Consider the following 24,610-nt stretch of genomic DNA (forward strand, 5'->3'; position numbering starts at 1 on the left):
CACATTCAGTTGCGGGACTCTGGTAATGGCTGTGGAGATGCCTTACAAGAGCGGTGATGTAATTCACGACGTGTCGGCTCCACCTCGGCTCCATCAGGATTGCCAGCCCTGTTTCCACGCGATAAGGACACTGAAAATTCATTGCATATTTTGCAGCAGACGGATGGGAGGGCAGGTGAGATTAATGTCGAGACGGAAGCAGTGAATCGGACTGACAATACCAGTTGTAATGAAAAACTCAGAAAGGGCCATGATTCTGCTAACAGTTGCCTTGATGATCCCATTACTGTGTGGGATCACATTTCCCCGTTGAACTACTTGTCATTGGGGATGAAGGACTGATCCCTCTAACCCTCTCTGTTTAAAAGGATCATTTAGCACTGTCCTCCCAGACTCTTCAGATGGAAGGTTCGGCTACTATAACTTCGCTTTGTGTGGGAGGTGACACATTGATTGTGGCTATCCAATGTCCCCACTCTCGTTGCTTCCCTCTTCCACTAAGTGTCCAGCAGCCATAAATGTGCCCAGCATTCAAAATTAACGCATGACCGCTTTACCGATGAACTACTACATCAAAATCAAAGTCATCTGGTTGGTTACGCCCATCTTCGTTGTGAAGGTTAAGATAGAAGCAAAGCTACAATTGGTTTACTTGTTATAATCCATTAAAAAGGAAAAATGGAAAGGCAAGTAAGTGTGGTATTCCACCACGGAGAGATGCATGATGACCTGTTCAAACCAAATTTTCAGCATCAAGAATGGACAATTTGCACAACACAATGAATCTTTATCACTTCCTTCACAATGAATCTAAAATATTGAGATATTTTGCTTTTACTTTTTTGTCTTTTTTCTTATCCGGAGTCTCAGTTTTGTTAAACCTTAAATGCATGACTGTTTCGCCAATCATTTTTACATATTCGGGTCTTTATCGACCCGGATCTATATCTAACACAGAAGGATCTCTACCTGTCACGATAATATAAAAATCCTCTGATATTAGAGTAACAATTACAGAAGAATAAAATAAAGCATATTTTGTTACCTTTTGGAGCTTGAAAGGGCTCCGTTTGGGCAGATGTTTTATGCCATCATCACTGTCCTCGTCAGAGCTCATTTCCCAGTAAATTCAGCAAATAATGTACTAGTTTTATGTTTGAAGTCACGAATATGAGCCCATTCGCAATCTCAAACATATTCTATAAACTATATAATTGTCAACATCTTCGCTAACAGCTTCACCAGATCTATCCAGTAACAGTTACAGTCATATTTGATTGCGTTCAGTACTTGCTCTGCAGTAAATCTCTGAGCCATTTCATGTTTTTCTTATTATTTTGTTTTCTGTCTGAATGAGTCGTCACTTCAGCATTGTGTATCAGACATTGCCACCTTGTGGAATAAAGGTGAATTGCACTTATTCCGTCATCTAAGATTCAATTATTGTTGTGCAGAAAAAAACATACATACACTCATACACACCTCGGGTCCTTAGCGACCCTATACAATTTTTACAAAAAATGAATACAAAAATAGGCATTCTTTTATAATTTTATGATTTTTTTTTTGTTATATTCTTTATAATGAATTGTTTGAGGAATACCAAGAAGATTGATGTCTAACTTTAAAAAATGAATGAGGAGGAGGGTAGTGAATGAAGTCCCGGGTCACTAAAGACCCGAGGTATGCATTTAAGGGTTACATTTTGTCTTTTTTTAGTACTAGTCAGCACTAGAAATGTAAACAGTTTTGGTGTGATTAAATATATTATACTCTCAAAGACATTAATTTGGACTTGGCGTGAACAGGACTTAAATTGCGTTATACAAATGATAATTCTGGATGAATAGCCAAGATACATCACTAGAGTGCTGAAATACAATAATAATACTTTTATTATAATAATCAACAATAAAGTCTAACAGATGACTTGATTAATTAGCAGCTTTGTTCCTCTGTCTGCAGCAATAAAGAAGATCTACACTGACCGCTTTGAGTTCATGCAGATGTGACAACACTGAGCTCTGTTAAGCTGCTTTATTTCATTCAATACTGGTTTGAGGAGTAGCAAAGCCAAGTTTCTGAGAAACTTGAGAAAATGAGCAGTGTGAAAAAAGCCTTGTGTGACTAATGACATCTGTATTTGACTTGAAAAAAGTCAATTAAATATATACACTAAAGTTTGGGGTCTGTAAGATTTGTTTAATGCTTATGAAATAAGTTTCTAATGCTCACTAAGGGCTCGTTCACACAGAACGCATCTTTGCATCTACAAACGCGCAGTGCAGAACACGAGGGTCTCGAGAAGCGCTTTTAAGACGTTATGTAATAACGACAATAATGTAAATAATAGAAATACGCAAACAGCCTTCGAGTTCTTCTGATTGGTCCACTGTTTTTTGAACTGACATTGATGAGTGGCGCTGTGTGTAAAAGTCGAAAATCTTGGCGCTCATATGCGAGGTGCTGCAAAAGTTGTGAAACATAAGCGTAAAGGTCATACACGTCAATCTCACACGTTTACACATAGAAAAACAATGGAAAAGTAGCACATTGGAATAGAAAACCACCCCTAATATTTTATCAAAATTACAGTAAAGCAGTAATTTAAAAAAAAAAAAATATTATTACAATTTAAAATAACTATTTTCTATTATGCTATATTTTAAAATCGAATTTATTCATGTGATGCAAAGCTGAATTTTCAGCATTATTACTTCAGTCTTCATCATTATTCCAGCCTTCAGTGTCACATGATCCTTCAGAAATCATTCTAATATGATGATTTGGTGATCAAGAAGCATGTGTTGTTGTTATACATACACACAGACACACACACACACGTGCATGCATAACTTGTTAGAACAAAGTTTTTGTTAGTAAAATAGTTTTTGTTGTGATTTATTTATTGAGATTATTATTATTATTATTATTATTAGGTCACACTTCAGATTAGGGTCCAATTCTCACTATTAACTATTAACTATGAATTTTGGGTAACATTTTAGTATAGGGAACACATGTAAACTATTAACTTTTTTTCCTCAATAAACTCCTAATTTAATTTACTGCTTATTAATAGTTAGTAAAGTAGTTGTTAAGTTTAGGTATTGGGTTAAGGGATGTAGAATATGGTCAGAAAGAATAAGGCATTAATATGTGCTAATAAACAGCCAATATCTTAGTAATATGCATGCAAATAAGCAATATGCATGCTAATAATAATAGTGAGAATGGGACCCTAAACTAAAGTGATACCTATTAATAATAATAATCCTCATCATTATTATTAATTATTTCAATTATATATTTTTAAATGTCCTATTATTATTTTTAAATGATCTATCAAAGAAGATGCAGGACCTAAAGCATAATCCAAAAAGCACAAAAATAAATGCTTAAGCAGCTAGAAACTCTAGCATGTGATTAAAGCCTGATTAAAGCCAGCTATTCAACTTTGAGTATTATCACTGGAATATGACAAGCTCACTGGACACTCAACATATGCTAGAGCTCAGCAGGAAGACAGTTTGTCAATGCTGCACACAATCTTTGATTGACAAAGGTGTCAAAAAAGATGCCTGGCAAGGAGCAATTGTGTGGCAGGAGATAAAAAGAAGCACATCTGGCCCACACTTTTATCCAACAAACCCATCCTTCCTCTAAATCTGCAGTGAGCGCAAAGAGCACAAGGCCACTCCCCATGTGATCTATTAAAGCACAGATCAAAGCGTGCACGTGATGTACTAAGCAAAACTCAGGGCATGCGCACACATATCAGTGTGCTGTAGCAACAGCCGGCTTTCCAGTGTAATAATTCCCCTTAATCAAATCAAAGCTTTTTAGAACCATTGGGTTAGAGCAACCTGATCGATAAAGAGGAAATGCTGAATAAATGGTGAGGGCTTACCGTGGCCTCCTCTCGTGAGAAAGGGCATCCTGTTGATGGCGATGGGTACAGTACCATGCTTGTTATGGAAGTGATGGACATGGTGTGTGGTGCTCAGGCTGGAAGACACACGGGCACTGGCCGATCTGTCCGGCACCGAGGCCAACAAGGCCAGAGATAATGCCAGTCTCCACCAAGAGCCGAGGCCCAGCCAGTTACCTCCGCCACACTCCCAGCCCAGCAACACCACCTCCAGCTTGGGGCAAGAAGGCCCAGCGTAGGCCCTTCCACACCCCATTTGTCCCACCCGTTGGAAAGAGTACATCTCAGAGAGCGTTGCCCATGTCAATCATTATCCACGGGTCAAGTAAATGATGCAGAAAAAAACCCCCAATGCTACCCAAAGCCCCAAGGCATTCACAGTAGGCTTCCAAAGAGACGATAAAATCCTCAAAAAGAAGAAATTCCTTTCAAGTATGGCTTCAAAAAAACCAAAGGGGGAAAAAAACAATTGGGCAGTTCCTCCTGGCTTTCACGCTCGATGACTTCAAAAAAAAAAAAAAAAAAAAACCCAAACAAGGGAGCTTGTCTGCGAAGAGAAGGAGGGCAGGCTCAATCGAGTCGATAATCATCTGCGCTGCAACTCCTAAAAGCTTTCTAATCACGGCCGCATGGATCAATATTTCTGGATGCAGATCTTGCGACTTAATTGAAGAGAGGAGAAATGCTCCAGGTGGACGAGATGCCGGGAGGCGTCTCCCTTCGAGTTCCCAGCCTCAGGTACGGCTTACACGCTATTTAGACCACTCTCCCTCAGAGGGCAGCTCCTCTATCGCGCAAGAGGAGATAAGATACATCCCGGTGGCTAATGGATTATTCTAATACTGATTAAAAGATGACAGGAAACAGAGAAAGGAGGAAACAGAAAGAATGAGACTGACCCAGGCGCGATGAAGGCGATGGAGCGCTCACGTTTCCTTTTCACAGTCGAGAGAGAAAGAGAGACTTCTGCTGCAGCATGGTAGAGGGAAAAAGCAGCAAATAAATAAATAAAGCCGGCTGCAGACGCAACGCAAAGCTTCTCTGCTGTGCGCTCCCTCTTGAAGTGGAAGCTGGATCAGTTTTCCAGCACCATCCTGGATCCCTCTCTTGGATTCTCGTCTCTGCCTCTGATGCGAACACCGTATCGATTAGCACCGCATGTTATCCCTCTTTTCCCTTTTCGCTCCTCTTTTCCAATAAGCATTCACTTGCTAATGTGCTTAGTCTGACAGTGTTACCAGCTAAATGCCCCTCGCAGCCGAAGCGTGGATGACCAAAATCCGTACATGCGCCGCTGTGTTGAAATGCATGCTAATTCAATTAGGTTCCTTGCGATCCTCGATAGCTCTTCTCCCGGGATTGATGGGACCGAGAGCAAAGACTGAGAAAAAACCCCACAGAAACAACAAGCGTTGCTTGCAGCAAGCGTGAGGTGCAGGACGCACGGTCCTCCTTCTGGATGCTCAACCAGAGACTGCTACAGAGATGGAGAGAAAGAGAGAGAGAGAGAAGGAGAGGAGAGCGGTGCAGTGTGTGTCTGAGGAAAGAGAGGAAGAGAAGGGAGGGGTGATCAGGGAGCGGGCGATCGTAGTGCATAAGCACACATGCAGACATAGAAAGAAGCCAAAAGATGGAGAAGAAAAAAGAATCAGTTGCACGGCACACACGCAACCAGGAATACAAATTCAGGGTGCTGCGCACGCTAACCACAGAATCTGAAACGCATCAGCCCCACACTGCAGAACTTGACCAGTGAGACTAGATGCTGTGTATTCCTCCAGTGATAAATGAAAGTGCTGAAGAAAGAGAGAGATTTGAAATGGTGTTTCTGCATTTTACAAGTGGGCTATTTTCACCAATGTGGAAATCACACTCAGGAAATCTGAAAAGTCTTGCTGGTGCCAGATGCAACCCACCCCCCTGCGACCAAGATAGCAGTAGTTGGTTCCCGATCTTGATGAATAATTTAGTACCACACAAAATTTGATGGCAAATGCCTGCCGCTGTCTTTCTCTCATATTTTCTAAACGACTTAATTCCACACTCATTTGTTCAGCTTTTTATATTAAAATAGGTGTTGATTCATACAGAATAATTTACTACAAAGGGTTAGACAGATATTCAAATGAATTCACATAAGTTTGACTAAAGGCTGATGAGTTCAAATTTGGAGTTATATAATATATTATCTGTGTATATAGGTGTAATATAATGTTTAAGGGAGTGTAGTGTATAATGTTTAATAATGTATAATGAGTTTTATTGTAATTTGTTTTCTGTGGATCAAGTGCATGTTGATGTTTAAGGGACTCATCTGACAATAAAGTGCTATATCATATCATATCATATCATATCATATCATATATACACACACACACACACACACACACACACACACACACACACACACACACACACACACACACACACACACACACACACACACACATACACACATACATAATAATAAAAATAATAAAAACTTTTTGCAAAACACCAAACACAGTTTTCTACATTACACACTGTGTTCAAAACTCATCGTCCAAACTCAATTGTTCTGTTTCTGTTTTGTAAATATATACTGAATATGCATACAAGTCAAGTCACCTTTATTTCGTTAGCACTTTATGCAATACAGATGGTTTCAAAGCAGATTCACAATGACAAATTCAAACTCTGCTGTAAAGCAGCTCTAACATGCCAATAGTGTCATTATACAGCTCAGATGTCAGTTGCTTTATTGATTCAGTTCAGTTCAATAACAGTAAAGTTCATCAATTGTGCAACAAATATGCATACAGAATGTATAAACAGTGTATTTGTGCAAATACATGCATGTGTGTGTTCTATGACAAACTTCTGAACAAGCAAAATACACACGATAGGACTATTTTACATTTGCCATATCTGTGCTATATCCATTAAAATAGATAAAACAGAGTTAAAATAGTTAAAAGGTACCCTAGAATGTTTTTTTCACAAGATGTAATACAAGTAGGGATGTCCAGATCCGATCATGTGATCGGAAATCGGGCCCGATCACGTGGTTTCAGACTTGATCGGAATCGGACGTATATGTATTAGGGGTGCAACAGTTCACATTAAAAAAATCGAACAGTACCGTATGGTTTGTTTAAAATAGCAACGTGGAAAACAGACAGACAGAGTTCAAATAATGTACGTTTCAGTCGATGGATGCGCAAAACGTTACAACAACGATAATCATAAAGCGTGGACAAAACAGTCACTCTTTGTAAACTGTTAACTGCGAGTGCCGTCTGCTCTAATGTCCAGTCATTTACGCCGTCATCACCCGGGAGTTGATACAGGTGAGACCTGAACAGCACACGCTGTCTGTGTTTAAACAAACTAATTTAAGCCTTGCTGATTTAAACAGAACAAGACGCGAAAGAGAACTCGCACGCACTGTGAGAAGATTTGTGTGCGCTCATCCGAAGCGCGCACAGGCTTATTTCAGTCAGCGAGCAAATACTGAGTTCTCTTTCACGTCTTGCGCTTCAGCGGACAAATTCATACAAAAATTATTTCAAAATGCCCGTCTTAGCGAGTATCCTAGCAAACATAGTCGGTTATGTCTTAAGTGAACGTATATTAGTCGAGAAAGACAGCACATGTGGAACAGTATATGTACTGGATTGTGCATGTCTTAAAGGGAAAAAAACTATTCCTGCTGCCTGTATTTAATGTTAAATCAAACAACAAATAACAAAGAAATCACTCACTGCTCTTGACTGAATAGTTTTTGTAACTTCAATAATGATTAATCTTTATTTATTTTATACAGTAAAGATAATATGCAGTGATATTTTATATTTGATTACTTTATCCATTTTCTGTAAGTGAAAACGACTGTTAGATACCTGAAAAACCTGAAAAGCACTGTTCCTGGATCTGTTTTTTCGCTATTCTTTATTCTTTTTCATGTATTATAGAAGTATCGGATCGGGACTCGGTATCGGTAGATACTCAAAATCAAATGACTCGAACTCGGACTCGAGGGCAAAAAAACATGATCAGGACATCCCTAAATACAAGTCTAAGGTGTACCCTGAATGTGTTTGTGAAGTTTAGCCCATAGATTTTTTTATTAATTTTTTTAACTGCCTGTTTTGGGGCATCATTAAATATGCGCTAATTCAGGCTGCAGCCCCTTTAAATCCTCGTGTTCCCCGTCACTGAGCTCGCGACTGCCTTAAACAGCATAAACAAAGTTCACACATCCAATATAACCCTCAAAATGGATCTTTACAAAGTGTTCGTCATGCATACTGCATGCATGCATCGGGTCATGTGAGTATAGTATTTATTTAGATGTTTACATTAGATTCTGAATTAGTTTGAGGCTGTGCTCTATGGCTAACAGGCTAAAGCTAACATTACACACTGTTGGAGAGATTTATAAAGAATGAAGATGTGTTTATGAATTATACAGACTGCAAGTGTTTAAAAATGAAAACAGCGATGGCTCTCTTGTCTCCGTGAATACAGTAAGAAACGATGTTAACTTTAACCACATTTAACAGTACATTAGCAAAATGCTAACAAAACATTTAGAAAGACAATTTACAAATATCACAAAAAATATAATGTAATCATGGATCATGTCAGTTATTATTGCTTCATCTGCCATTTTTGGCTATTGTTCTTGCTTGCTTACCTGCATAACATCTGATGATTCAGCTGTGCACATCCAGATGTCCTGCCCTTGTCTAATGCCTTGAACATGAGCTGGCATATGCAAATATTGGGGGCGTACATATTAATGACCCTGACTGTTGCGTAACAGTCAGTGTTATGTTGAGATTCGCCTGTTCTTCTGAGGTCTTTTAAACAAATGAGATTTACATAAGAAGGAGGAAACAATGGTGTTTGAGACTCACTGTATGTCATTTCCATGTACTGAACTCTTGTTATTCAACTATTCCAAGGTAAATTCAATTTTAAATTCTATGGCACCTTTAAAAATAGATAGATAGATAGATAGATAGATAGATAGATAGATAGATAGATAGATAGATAGATAGATAGATAGATAGATAGATAGATAGATAGATAGATAGATAGATAGATAGATAGATAGATAGATAGATAATAGAAAATCTATTAAAACGCCAGTGAAAACTGTACTTGCCAAGCAATAGGATCCTTAATGGTGTTACTAGTTAAAGCAGAAGTTTTTGATCAGTAAAAATGTATGGACACTACAAATGCTGATCGTTCTATCAAAGTATGGGAGAAAGAGAGATAGAGAGAGATGGACTGAATCTATGCTCCATACATCAGATAAATCACCCAGGATAGAGATCTCAGTTGGGATTGCCTTGCCGGTTGAAAGGACATGCGTGGAAAAAAAGGCCGAACAGCAAAGAGCCAGAGCCACCTTTCATGGTGACAGGAGGGGAGAAGCAGGCCATTACTCAGACACAGGGAGGGAACGAGGGGGGCTGGCTGCCGCCAATGAGCTGGGTTGATTGAACAGAATGGAGAAGAGGAGGGGGCAACTCTGTGTCATGGAAAACAGTGGCCAAGTCTGTAAATCTACGTCAGGTGCGGCTAACGGCCATAGTCAGCCACACTGTTGACTCTGCTCAAATGAACACATAGCCCTGTTTGTCGAGATTTAGCCCGAGGGCAGGCCGAGAGAGATGCCCGTCCCACTGTAATCGATTCTTATTTCTCTGCAGACCGAGAGCTGGAGATACACAGGAGATAACCTTGAGATCAGGTGACACGAAAAAACATCCATACCAAAGGATCTGGGATGCAGCGTCGAGAAATAATCAATGATGTTAGTCGCCATTTTCTATCTAGAGGTGGAGAGACACATGCAGCTCCGGTTGTGTAATGAGGCCTAGATAACCTTAAAGACTGATGATGATGAAGGCTGAAGTGGAATTAGGGTGCCAGTAATTTATAAGAGGTGTCATCCATTGTCAGTCTGGTGGATTGGGGACATTCTCCTCAGCGGCGATGATATCTTCATGAGGGTTTTCTGAGATGAAAGGCTGGTATTAATCAATTTGCCAACCCTGGGGTTGCTTAGCACGATAAGAGATGATGATATCTGGGCTGCGCACGCTTCTGGGTGCGAGGCGTCCCTGAGTTTAACCATCTGCCACCAGGCAGTCTAAGCTCTTGGCCTTCTTCTCTCCACACAGCATGCTGCCCTGCTCAGAGGGTTGAGTCAGAGGGTTGAAAAGGGGCACAGAAACCATGTGATAAAGGTGCTCACCAGGAGGCGAAGCACCAATCATGTCCATTGTGTTGGCTTTAGAACCTGATACACTTATGGTATTAGAATACACTGCTGTTAGCAGACTCTTTAGGTGGAGGAATAAACAAAACAGCCCAGCAGAACACTGTCCACTTTTACCAACACATATTTTTTGCTGTGTGTAAGAATTTCATTTTAAAGGGGCAATTCACTCCCCCTCTTAATTATTATATATAATTAAGAAATTACATATAAAGGTGTATTAAGTACTACTTAAAGGGATAGTTCACCCAAAAATGAAAATTCTGTCATAATTTACTCACCCTTAAGTTCTCCCAAACCTGTATGAATTTCTTTCTTCTGCTGAACACAAAAGATGATATTTTGAAGAATGTCGGTAACCAAACAGTTGATGGGCCCCATTTACTTCCATGGTATTTTTTCCCCCGTTATGTGGGTCAAAAAATCACTTTCAAGTTCAACTAACTGCATTTAATATGAATTTAAACTGTAATACATATAATCATAAATAACACTCCTTAAGTGTCTGAAAACATTACATTGCTCATATACTGTATATATGAACAATATCACACGAGTAGGCTGTTTATACAACTGTTCGTTCTGATTTGCGAACTTGACCCAGTAGTAGTAGCACTTACCTTGACTAATATTCTTCTCCTATCTGTGTATTTATTTATTTAAAAGAAAAAAAAAAAAAAAAAAAAAAAAAAAAAATCGCTATGAGCACTTTACTGACATAACTGTGACTTCACTCAGCACTTATACACTGTTGTTCTCATGTTGATTTAATTGATTCTACTACTCTCATTTGTAAGTCGCTTTGGATAAAAGCGTCTGCTAAATGACTAAATGTAAATGTAAATGTAAATGATTGGCTGAGAGGTCTTTCCAGCCACGCGATATTCTACCAGTATCGCCATGGGAAACGTTTCACCATTTGTATCACTCTGCTTCAAGTGGCTGTTATGGCAGTTGAGCAAATTCACCATACTTCTTGTACCATGAACTGTAGTTTTAAGAGTTTTTTAGTTGAGAATGTAGTTGTTTCAACCTAAAATATGTGACTGTTCTGTTCTGTGCTCGTGTACCCGCCGAGAACAGCTTCATCTCGGCCCGTGCTTAGGGGATTTGCAGATGTCTTTTATAATGGTTAAACATGAGATATAATTAATTTTGGCTACATAAAAGGGCAATCTTTGGTCTTATTAATGTATTACTTGTTCCTGAGAACAATTGTGTTTATTTCCTATTGTCATTTATAATGGCTATTGTTGTTAATTTAAAGATTGTTGTTTAATAAATATTATATTATATAAATAATATGAAGAGTTCAGATGCAAAAGCCGCTAAACGCCATCTCTGTCAAAAATGAGATAATGACATTGAACGAATACTTACGGTACGTAGTACACGTTCAACAAATCATGTGCAAATCCTCAAAAAAACAAAAAAAACAAATCCTCTAAATCGCAGCGTCAGCCCATTCAGAAATATCGGTTTGTTGGCAAAAGCCTCTAGACGCCACTTCCCTTTGGCAGCAAAAGCCGCTATATTCCGAGAACCAATCAGAAGGCGCGAATCGAATCATATGATTCCGAGCGGTTTCAATATTGCGGCGTGCTGAGGAGATTTTTTTAGAGTCAGATTCAGATTGAGATTTTTAAAATAAAAGATGGAGTACGATGAAATGGATCAGCCTGTCCTACTAATATTGAATGGCAGAAGAAAACGTTATTTACCTCAAAACTCCTCCTGTCATAAGGCAAAATAGCTTACAGTGGAAATGGCTTCGTCGCAATTGTATCATGCACTCATAACAGTTCTTCGTGCAGTGCCGTTACTTTAAAGGAATCAGATTTATTATACATCAAACCACAGCTCTATTTCGCCAAAGACAAAGTCAAAAAATATGCTATTCTTCTGTCTCATATGGAAGCTGTGCCATATAAATGGAGGAGGCAAAAAGTGGAGGCTGAATAGAAGAGACGTGTTAGATCCCTGTGTAAAGAGGTTTGTCTACTGTTTAGTTTTTAAGTGATAAGTGCTCTCATCTTTTTTCAGGGTTTTTAGTTGCATCTTTAGTGATTTGTTGAAAAATCACTAAAGATGCAACTAAAAACCCTGAAAAAGATGAGAGCACTTATCACTTAAAAAAATTTTATTTACCATGTCTTGTCCCAAATAGGTGGATTTAGAGGTTTTTGCAAAAAAAAGCACAAGTGGATTTAGCTGGTTTTGATGCAAAAGAAAATTTAACTTGTTAAAAAACAATAAATTGTCTAGAGTGACATTTTTGAAAAAAAGTCATTTTATTCACTAGCTAATAACCTTATCATTACCTTTAAAATGAAACTCCTGAACTTGATCGTAAAAGCCTGGTAAAAAATGCTAATATTAAAGAAAAGAAGTCTGATGGATTTAGAGGGTTTTGCATCTGAACTCTTCATATGTTGTATTTGCTATTGAGAAAGGGTTCATTAGTGCATAATATGGATTGAGCGAAAGTTACATTAATACGCCTTTAGATGGCGGCAAACTTTACGAGTGAATGAGTCAGTCGCAAGAGACTTTTACGTTGAAAGGGACTTTTGTAAACAAGGAACATTGTTTTAGTGCTGTTATGGAAAATTCCCTTAATTGTAAAAAGATAGCTTCCCTCAACAGATTTTTAAAATGGATATAATATTATGGACATCAACCTGAAAAATGAATGAAATATCATGTTTTGTCCATCGTTACATTGGCAATGATAGGATTTCGCGAGTAGCAAGTAAACACAGTGTTCCTTTTGCTGCTATAAAACTGACAGAAACTGATATTTTACTATGTCTTGTTGTCCAAAGGGGTGGACTTTTGGACAAAAGTGAGCCTGGTAAAAAGTGCTCATTTAAAAGAAAACAAATATACTTTCTGTCCAAGTTTAATATGTAGAGGTAACTGTAACCAAGCCAATTATACAGCCAGGCTGATTTCCTCAACTAAGCCAACATACTTGTAGCAACATTAGCTTAACCAATCGCTTTTGGGACAGGACTATCTTTTTGCCCAAACAAAGAAGAGGAAGGGAATGTTTGGGAAACCTGCTTGAAAACATTAGTTTTGCAATTCCATTTCCTGACAATAGCAGCACAGAAATGACTCACTTCACCTTTAAATGCTGTCGCCCACGTTAGCACAGCTTTTTTGTTGTTGTTGTTGTTGTTGTTTATGCTGACACACTAATGACTAGCTTATTGTAACATTCCCTGTTGGTCTGGAGGATCGATCTCAGACGCTATTGAAGAGCCTAGTTTATTCCTTAATATTGTGTAATTCATGATAAAACCAACAATGTAATGAGTGTGTGGGGATAAACAACAGGATGAGAGACATCATCTGCACTTTCCTGCATCCTGAGCATTTCCACCCAAGACATTTGTGCAGTAGCCCCCGGGGAAGACGAGGCCGGATTAATAATGGCAGTTTTGGTATAATTACTCATAATGCCTGCCTCCTCTGGAACTAATGGCCCGCGGTTGAGATATCTGCTGGATTTAATTCAACTTAAAGAGACAGCACCTCACATTGCTCTTTAGAGGAAGGGATGAAGCCCAGTGTGAATATACGCCTGGCTGCACCTAAGCGCACTCATCCAAAACCACTGCAGTGCAAAGATCGTTTGACAGGTTAAGAAGATTGCATTGCCTTTTAATCTGGCCATGGTAAGTTTGAGATTTCTGCCATTACAAAGGACTTCTATTCAAAAATCAGATATTATGTCTTGATTTATGAAAACGCAGACTATATTTTTCTTTTGTCTGCGGCACAAAGATAAGGGGAAGGTATTAAGAACTCAGGAAATGGCACGAGTGCCATCTACTAGTGGATTCTCGCTTATCAGAACAAATTCTGCCTGAGCCAGTTCTGCTCTTGTCTGCAGAGAGTATATTAAAGCAAACAATATTAAACCAATAGGATCTGGATCCTGGCACTAGCACAAATATATGGTATAAAAGATATGAGATCCAAAGCATATGAAATTCTTCCTTAAGGTAATAAAGAATAGAATAGAATAGAATAGAATAGAATAGAATAGAATAGAATAGAATAGAAGATTATTTTTGCTGCTCCCTATGATACCTTGTTTTGGCTAAATTCTAAGGCAGTATGACAAATCCTTCATAGAGCAGACAATCCCAGAATGCACTGCAACTGAAATTAATCTAAGATGGTGGATGGGGCGAGAAAAATGAAAAATTGATTACAAGTAAACATTTCACTCTGTACTGAAAATATGTGTGCACTACTATTCAAAAGTTTGAGATTAGTAAGATTTTTCTAAGAAACTGATACTTTTAGTAAGAATGGATTAAAAGGATAGTTCACCCAAGCTATATTGACTATATTTTTTACATACTATGGAAGTCAATGGGGCGTCAACTGTTTGGTTACCCATATTCTTCAAAATATCTTCTTTTGTGTTCAGCAGAAAAAAAAAAGAAAAAAAAAATCATGCAGGTTTGTTACATCTTGAGGATGATTAAATGATGACAGAATTTTCATTTTTGGGTGAACTATCCCTTTAAAGATATTAATTGTGTTACAAAGGGTTTCTATTTCAAATTATTTTTAACTTTCTTTTCATTAAAAAACAATGGAAAATTAATGAAATATTAACCAATACAACCGTTTTCAACATTGATCATAATAAGAAATGTTTCTTGAGCACCAAATAAGAACGATTTCTGAAGGTTCATGTGACACTGATGACTGGAGCAATAATTTTAAATATTATTTCAATATATTAAAACATTTAAATTGTAATAATATTTTACAATATTATTGTTTTACTACAGGCTATTTTTGATCAAATAAGTGCAGCTAGATGGACATAAGAGACTTTTTTCAACAACAATAAAGATCTTACCAACCTTTGAACGATAGCATATTTTTATGCTTAGAGTATCATTCCATTATCTAAAGTTAAACTTTCATTCAATACTGTCACATATATCAATAAAATAGTTTAATGTAGTTGAACAATTTTATTTTATTTTTATTTATAGTATTTTTTATTAGTTTCACATAGTTAGCTTAGCAAAATGCTGACATCCCATTACTGAAATCAACTGTGATTTCATCCCCTTGGAATTTTATGGTCTGACATTTTTGTCAAAACTGAGTTATGTACATTTTGGGACTTTTTTTTGTTTTTTTAGAAAACAAAAAGGTTCTATCTACAAAGTTAAACTAAGTGAAGATTAAACAATGCAATGTTTATTAGGAACCTCATGATCGACTATTTGATTTATGATCTTGTTAATGACAGCAGCTCAAATTCCAGGAAATTTCAGTCTTTTTTTGTGTTTTGCTTTAGCTATTGCTGAAGAGTTATTTTCATAGACACCACACTAGCCAGCAGCGCTATTAAGAGGCAAGACTAAAGGATAGGTTCGTGTTTTGTAGTCTGTTTGCTTTATTCCAGTCGTGTCATTGTCATCCGACGGAGGTTATGTTTTAACCTTGATCCATCCTGTGTACTTGTATTGAGCTGTATGTAGCTGTTAAGCTCTACGCTATGACATACCAGATTAAAGTGTATAAACTATGACATTAAAGGGTTAGTTCACCCAAAAATGAAAATTCTGTCATTAATCACTCACCCTTATGTCGTAAAATCCGATGGCTCAGTGAGGCCTCCATTGACAGCAAAATGCCCAGAAATTAAGCAAAATAAATAAATAAATAAATAAATAAAATAAAATAAAAAAAGTACTTAATTCAACAATATCTAGTGAAGGTCAATTTCAAAACACTGCTTCATAAAGCTTTACAAATCTTTTGTTTCAGTTGTTTGGAGCGTGTTTTAAACTGCCAAAGTCACATGATTTCAGTAAACAAGGCTTTGATATATCATAAGTGTTTCAAATGTTCAATGGTTTCAGTGGTAGTTTGATACACACTTGCTCCTCATATCATTTTTGCTATATGGAATGCAAAAAACTTTGAAGCTCAACATCTCAAAACTGCTCAGAATGCAGATAGAACCTTGTAATTCCAAGGTGACAATTTGCATCTCCCTATATATGGAGTGCTAGTTATGTGGCACATAGATTTACTGCGAATGTAGACATTCCAAATAATGGGGTTCCATTATGGTTGCTGCCCATGTTGGTAGCTTGCTAGATTTTGGACAAAAAAAAAAAAAAAAAGTGATATTTAATCGTTTTTAAATTATTTAAATTATTATTATTTTTAGAAACTTAGCAACTCTGACAAACATTAACCTGAGTGGGTAACTGTCTGAAGAAAAACAAAAAAACAAACTGCTCATACATAACAGACCACTTGCTATGTGAGCCTAGCACTGCATAACAGGGCAGTAGCACAAGAAACCATCCACACTAATCAGACATACATAGTTCCTCATCTGCTTGGGGAGCATACAGCGAGGAGTGTGTGAGAAGCAGCATGCTGCTGTCCATGTGTTCTGCAGGCCTGCCCACATGGTGTCAGTGCACCAGGAGCCTCATCATTCATAGTGGGTGGCACAAGAAGGGCGAAGAGACTGTACGAGCATGTGCACGCACTTAGGTAGGTGGGACTGTGTGTGTGTGTGTCTGGGGGCCAGGTGCCACTAGAAATGAACCCAACCATCTGTGACAGAAATACTTCTTCCCATTATGTGAACTGTAAAGGCCCACCTGTGCAAAAGCCAGCCCTTTGGCAGGGTGGGATCCACTCCAGGAGCAGTAGGCTTTAATTTCAATTAGGACAGCTCACACTTGTTCTCAGTGCCAACACCGGACAGATACATCTGAGGGCACAGTGTTAAAGGACCATCTCCGCTGAAGCTTTAAAAAAGAGTGAGACACCAATCACAGTGCATTTCTGTGAATTTTGGTGAAGGAATTTGACAGATTCAATATTTAATTTGACACGAATAAAAACCAGGATATGAATTCTGTTCAGTATGTACCACCTTAGGTTGTAGGACCATATAACATGTCTAGAAATACACGCTCCCACCTCTGTAATAATCACGGAAATGCTAGTCCCATACAAACCAACATGAAATTAGACGTCAGGAATTAGAATTGTGACTCAAATGTAGTTTAGAAAAGTCCTGTCCAAAATAGGATGGTGTGCATAAGAGATTTCTTTCAAAATCATTCACAAATCTCACCTATCCCAAACTTTTGAACAGCAGTGCATGTCAAATGAAATGTCGAAATATGAATGATTCATTTTTGTACGCTTTTTGTGTAAATAAACTGAGCAATGCTGAATGCCAGATAATAACATGACTATCAAAAAAACATACACAAACGCTAAGCTTTCTGGCTGCAACAACGTTAAGCCAGACAAGAGGAACATCAAAATAAAAGTAATTTCTTTAAATTAGAAAAAAAAAAAAAAATTGAATCCCCAGAGCCTTAAACATCCTCTGCTTATGCCAGTCACATCCTGAGCTCATAACCCAGGGTTGTACTGTCATCATCGGCCTTATCAGATGCTGTATAATCCTCTTAGGTTGAGGGGGGAGGAGGTTTATATACTATATGCAAGCTGCGTCTCATCGTTTACCCCTTGATGTGATTAAGCTTGAAATAACTGAGCCAATTTTATGGATATAGGGAGGATCAGTTCTATTGCCGTTGTGAAAGTTGCATTTGAGAAGGAAGCTCTATGGTGGGTGCATGGACTCGTCCGTAGGTGATGAGATATTGCGTTATATCATCTGAATTATTTTGGGTTTCAAAAAGAAAAGCAAAATTGTGATTTCTGAATACACTAAAAAAAAAATCCACATTTTTGTTTTGATATGAAACATGTATGTGACTAATTTTCAATTGGGTTTTTATGCCATAAGCGATGCCAGAATTTGAGGAGGCATGTTTACGGAGTGGCTGCAGGTTCCAGTCAATTGGCAGTGAATTGAAATTTTCTCTTCCTTGATCATTTGAATTTACTGCTGTGGATCACAAATACTGCTGAAAAGCCCTTGGAATTATCTAATAAGCAAATTACTTAAATGAATCCGCTTAGAGGTGAGAGATTAAATCTTTTCATGTGGAACATTCAGTAATTCAAGAAGGCATCTGAAACCAGCCAAAGGCAGGTGCTGAGCCAAGATAGAGCCAAACTCACTCTTAAACTCTCCGCACTGTTTACAAGAGCACATCGTACTGCTGCACAGAAAGATGATCGGGCTGTCAGATAAAGTCCATTGATTCATGCTCCTTCTGTAGACCAAAACTTCTTCAAAGAGTCGGATGAGATTATATATATATATTATATATATATATATAGAGAGAGAGAGAGAGAGAGAGAGAGAGAGAAAGAGTATAGACTACAATTAAATGAATAAAACACTGCATAATTTTATACCTAGGGAAAATTACTTCAAATAGTCACAGTGGGAAAGATTAATCATTTGAAACAGAAAATGACCAAGATCTTTGGCATGACTTATAGAAAATGAGTCTAATATTATGGTGCTTTTTAATTTAGTTTTTACAGACATAGTGGGACTACAGCCGACAACCTCTGGAGACGCTTTTATTTTAAAGAGGCCACATTATGCCTTTTTACAAAGTCTTGAATTTGTTTGTGTGGTCACCTAGAATAGGTTTTCATGCTTGAATGCTCTAAAAACACATTATTTTTCACATTTTTACATTGTTGCAGCAATGTCATTAATCATGTCATTTGCAATGTCATTTTCCTCTATTTAGTTCCTGTCTCTATGAAGCCCCTCCTTCCAAAAAACGCAATGTTCTCTGGTTGGTCAGCTGGACCAGTGTGTTGTGATTGGTCAACTGTTTCGAGAGTGTTTGGGAAATGGCACTCCCCTAACGACAACTGCAAGTTTCATCACACTACTAATGCAACTCAACCAGGCCTTGCCCCTTTATTATGCATATGTATTGGGCGGGAATTGTTGAAATGAGGAATATGATGTGTGCTAATGAGGAATGTGATGATTGTGATGTACGTTCCCGAAACAAAACTCAAGACTACAATCGAAGCATTTCAGGGAGTTCAGAAACAGTGTTCACTGATATAGAGAAAAAATCCAATTCCCTTTGGAATGGATTTTGTGCTTTGTAACTTTGTAACAGACCTTGCTCAGCAACTTACAAACTAAAGAAAGCTGAAAATATAAAACATAAATCATAATAGATCCTTTTTAAATTAAAATACCAATCAAAAAAGAGAATGAAAGCATTCATGTAGGAGTGTGAAAGTAGTTAGGCTGTTTAGAGAGGCATGATGGGTCCATAGAGGCTGGGGTTAGTACTCTATGTCAGGGGTGTCCAGCCTTTGTTCCTGGAGGGCCACTGTCCTGGAGAGTTTCACTCCAACCAGCTCCAAAACACCTGCCTGTAAGATTCTAGTATGCCTAGTTAGACCTTAATTAGCTGGTTCAGGTGTGTTTAATTGGGGTTGGAGTTAAACTCTGCAGGATAGTGGCCCTCCAGGACCGAGTTTGGACAGCCCTGCTCTATGGTAATAATTCAGTTTACAAAGATACATGTAAAAGTCCAGCAACGTGTAATAAACCTAATTTTTTTTTTTTCATCCCAAAGTAATAAATCACACATTTTCCAATAAAAAGTGGTTTACCTGAATTGTGAATGTAAGCTTGCAGTGTGTATTGAAAGTAATGCAATAAAAAGGAAGTGTACCATGTAATAATGTAAAAAAAAAAAAAAAAGGAGTGTACCAGTTCAGTTAAAAAATAAATAAATAAATAAATAAAGTGATGAGAATACTTTTTGTGCACCAAAACAAAAATAACAACTTTTCAACAATATCTAGTGATGGGTGATTTCAAAACACTGATTTATGAAGCTTCAAAGCTTTACGAATCTTTTGTTTCGAATTAGTGGTTCGGATTGCGTATATCAAACTGAGTCATGTGAACTATTGAAATTTTGAAACACTTTCAAATTCTTCACGTGACTTTGATGCTCCAAACCAGTGATTAGAAACAAAAAAAGCTTCATGAAGCAGTGTTTTGAAATCGCACATCACTAGATATTGTTGAAAAGTCATTATTGTTTTTATTTTTTTGGTGCACAAAAAGTATTCACGTCGCTTCATAACATTAAGGTTGAACCACTGTACTCACATGAACTGTTTATGTTTTATGTTTTAGTGGCAATAGAGGCCCCACTAAGCCATCGGATTTCATCAAAAATATCTTAATTTGTGTTCCGAAGATGAACGAAGGTCGTATGGGTGTGGAAGAACATGAGGGTGAGTAATAAATGACATAATTTTCATTTTTGGGTGAACTAACCCTTTAATGCTCATAGCTTTTAATTCCAAACCTATGCACATTAATATGGAGATGGTCTTCCATAACAGCTTCCACTCTTCTGAAAATGTTTGCAAAATGGCTTATTTTTATGTTCAGCTGTTGGTCCGATATATACTCTCTCACATCGAGATGACTCAAATCTGATGAAATCGTCATATTTGAGGCCTAATCTATTCTGTCCAGTAAAGTGAACAAGCCAGCAAGCCATATGATGCTATGTGAGTTTATATGTGTTTATTTACCGCTGGGAAAGCAGCCTGCACCTGATTCACACATTTATGTTTGTGTAAGTGGAGGGAGGGGTTGGATGGCCGAGGGCTGCGTGTGGTGGGTCTGTCAGCCAGGTTCAGCCAACAGCGTAGTCCAGTGATGTGTAAATCAGGTGAAGGTGTAGCTGAGGGCCAGCTTCGGACCAGCAGAAGTCCAGTTCAGCACAGCTGAAAAGCAGCAGATTGGACAACCTGTCTCCACTGCCGCCCTCCGGACATCATCCAGCCCACTGACATTGCGGCGAGGTGACAAACACAACCCGGCCCAAACAACCGCAATCATCTCTGTAATGGCCTTGTCCACAGTGGCCCACGCGCTCGCTAGCTAAACTAACCAAGACATAACTGCACTGCAGTGCAGCAAGTGCCTGAGGAGAAAAACGATGCCTGTCTTTTCCTTAACCCTCTGGAGTCTGAGGCTGATTTTGGGCCCTGGAGAAGTTTTGACATGCCCTGACATTTGTGCTTTTATCAGTTGGTTATAAACATATTAATGACAAAAGTGTCATTACACTGTATTCAGCACAAACTAGGCTACCATAATATGTGAGGAACATGTATGTACATGTTTGTGTTTTTAAAGGAATAATGTTTATGCGTGGTTATTGAAAAAACAAAAAAAAAAAGTAACTGAAACAATACCTAAAAATGCATACTAAATGTTTTTTCACAAGACTTTTGAGAATTGTATATTTTAGTGTAGAGTTTTTGCTTCAAAATGATGTGGAAATGATCCTCCCTACTCTGACACATAAAACATTGTATTGATTTTAAATTTCTAAGACACTTTTTGTTTAGGTAGGCCATATGCGAAGAGGTGTGACTCTTCATGAATAATGAAGTGATTTACACCTGGGGAGATTAAGACCCTGCCCCTAATGAGCCGCATAATGAGCCATTCAGTCAGGAATGTGACTGAGTCAACTAAGAAAATGCAAAGACAAGACATATCATTGTTTTTTTTTCTTTTTTATTTAAAATAAAGTTAACAATATAATCCACATATAAACTAGGGTCAAAGGCACATTTTTTGTGTATACAGGCAAATAAAGGTAAGGTTTATAAAAAAAAGCCCACTTTTACACCCTATACATAACCTGCTTGATCACATATAGATAATCTTTGCAGCCCAATGGTCAGTGAGAGGTGGTGAACAGAGAATCTGAACAGTCACACATCTGTGTGCCATTTTTGAAAACAGTTCAACTGAAGACACAAGTAAATGTCACATGCCTGGCATTTCCAAGGTGTGTCTTGCTTTTTACCAAGCTGTACTTTGCAAAGCATGCAGTTCCGATGACCAGCGGTGGCATTATTCCTTGCATCTGATGTCAGCTCTGCTCCTGGAACCGGTACATGGTCACTTTTGGTCCGTTTTGGAGCTGCTTTCTGTGACGACACACCACAGAGCTCTGCAAATATATTATCATCAAATATGAATCTTATTAATATTATCATCAAATATTATCATCAAATATGATGATTTGCTACTTATGAAACATTTCTGAACAATTGTAAACAATAAATGTTTCTTGAGCTGCAAATCATCATATTAGAATGATTTCTGAAGGATCATGCGACACTGAAGACTGGAGTAATGATGCTGGACATCACAAGAATAAACGACTTTGTGAAATATATTCAAATAGAAAACAGTTATTTTAAATTGTAATAATATTTCACAATATTACTGTTTTTACTGTATTTTTAATTGAATAAATGCAGCCTTGGTGAGCAGGCAAAACTTATTTTAAAAACATGAAAAATCTTACAGATTTCAATATAGGCCTACCATATAGTGGGTAAAAGTGTACTTACTCAACTGTGTTGCTGCGTGCCCTCCTAGTGGGAATTGCAGGTGAATGTGAGAGTGATGGATCCACATTCCTAAAAAAAAAATGTAAAAAAAACCCTGTTATTATTAGCATATAAGATAATACTCTCATACCATTAGCTATGCATAACTGACAGGAAAGTAACAGGTATACAAGCATGCTGTATATGTCTGTCAATTGGCCATTACCGGACAAAGTGTGCGAATGTGTAAACGTTTACAGTCTGCTATATCAGTTAGCACATTTAGCAAATAGCAACATGTTCGCGCATTTCACAACCAAGCATATTTTAGCACATTCACGCCTATCATATACGGTACTTAGATACGCTATATATATATTTATAGATAGATGTAAATATAAGGCAAATATAGATGTACGCTTGTATATAAAAAAAAAACACGTCAAATAATTTGAGTATATCAACAGAAAAGCATTCTATTTATAAGCATTTTTATGAGATAAAGTTATATATATATATATATATAGATAGATAGATAGATAGATAGATAGAAGTAAATATAAGGCAAATATAGATGTACGCTTATATAAATAATTTAAGTAGGCCCTATATCAACAGAAAAGCATTCTATTTATAAGCGTTTTTATGAGATAAAGTTATATATATAGTTATATAGATAGATGTAAATATAAGGCAAATATATGTACGCTTATATAGAAAAAAAACACGTCAAATAATTTAAGTAAAACTAAATCACTTACTCATCAGAAACTGTATCTTCAGCTGGATCAAGTCGCTCTTCAAAATGCAGACGTTCATCGTCAGAGTCGTGTTCTTCTTCCGAGGAAAGAGTGAACTTCCTCACTGTCCAGGACCATCTGAAGAGCCTGCTCACCTGTGTAGTGTGCCATCTTCCAAACGCGAAGGACAGCGAATGAATCTGATGAAACTTGATGCTTTTTAAGACGCTGTTAGGGGCGTTTACAGTTTGCATAAATCGCCTCAGCACATTATCTTATGAATAGAGCGCTCTGCGCGTGGGCGGGCACACATTAAAGATAATTAGGTCAGACAGGAGAAACAGTACCTCTCTTTACTTTTATACTGATTACATAAAGGGAGAATATTTGTTTTAGAATTTATTTGTTTTGTTTAAAAGTAGACACTTAAAGCTTTCCAAAGACATATCTCTCATGTCCATGTAGCATGTATAAGCCATCTATTTTAGTTACTTTTAGTGACGTTTTAGAACGATGTTTGCAGAGACGGAGACGGCAGGACAGCACACCCTGTATATTTTATTTATTTTTAAAAAGCACAAAGTTTTATTTTGATTGTGAGTGTACACAAAAAAAAGAAGACATTCTATAGTTTCAATTGATATATTACTTATGTCTCTATGACAAAAAATGACGGAGTATTTTAAGTCTGTTTTGCTGCAATGTGAAAAAAAAACTGCAAAACGCGCCGGCGCGTTTTTAGACCTCAGAGTGTTAACATGGCCGAGTTTCTCCGCCAACGGAGGCAACATCTTGCCATTGACCTGTGGAAGACATTCTATCCATCTCATGTTGGGAACGGCAATTGCTAAGTGCCAGGGCAGACTCATTCATAATCAGTCTGAGCAGATCACTGCTAATGCTAAGAGTGCCGGAAGAGGGATGAAGAGAGCCAGCGTCACAGAGGGTTCATTCATCAGGCACCTGCAGTGGGTCTGATACTGATACTAAAATACCATTCCTCCCAGGCCCGGACTGTGGGGGTGTGCATGATGGATGCACTAGATATACTGTTCCCACTCCACAGTAACCACACACAGCCCACGGCTAACAGAACGTAGGCTGTGCCAGGGAATGGCTTAAATGTGGCCGAGCCGTCGAATATGAACACACTTATTACAGTGTTGCCAAATATTTTTCTTTAGGGAACTCCCAGAGCACAATTAGTATGGCTTAAGTACACTGTAAAAAATTATTATGATTTTAACTGTAAAAGACTATGGTAAAAACTGTAAATTTGCTTACTATGTATGGTGAAAAACTGTA

At 37.7% G+C, this 24,610-nt stretch overlaps 1 protein-coding gene and 1 long non-coding RNA gene across 2 annotated transcripts in view; both read right to left on the reverse strand.

Annotated features, from left to right (window-relative positions):
- nrxn2a (neurexin 2a) overlaps nucleotides 1-24,610 on the reverse strand; it is a 431,583-nt gene that overhangs the window by 141,807 nt on the left and 265,166 nt on the right. The gene's annotated exons all lie outside the window — the stretch shown is intronic.
- Nucleotides 21,207-24,040, reverse strand: LOC137013116 (uncharacterized). The gene is made up of 3 exons (XR_010893663.1): nucleotides 23,327-24,040; nucleotides 22,587-22,655; nucleotides 21,207-22,180 (listed from the first exon to the last, which is right to left on the reverse strand). It is a non-coding gene; the product is annotated as an uncharacterized lncRNA (long non-coding RNA).

The sequence above is a fragment of the Chanodichthys erythropterus genome, chromosome 22, assembly GCF_024489055.1.
Source record: "Chanodichthys erythropterus isolate Z2021 chromosome 22, ASM2448905v1, whole genome shotgun sequence".
Lineage (NCBI taxonomy): Eukaryota > Metazoa > Chordata > Actinopteri > Cypriniformes > Xenocyprididae > Chanodichthys > Chanodichthys erythropterus.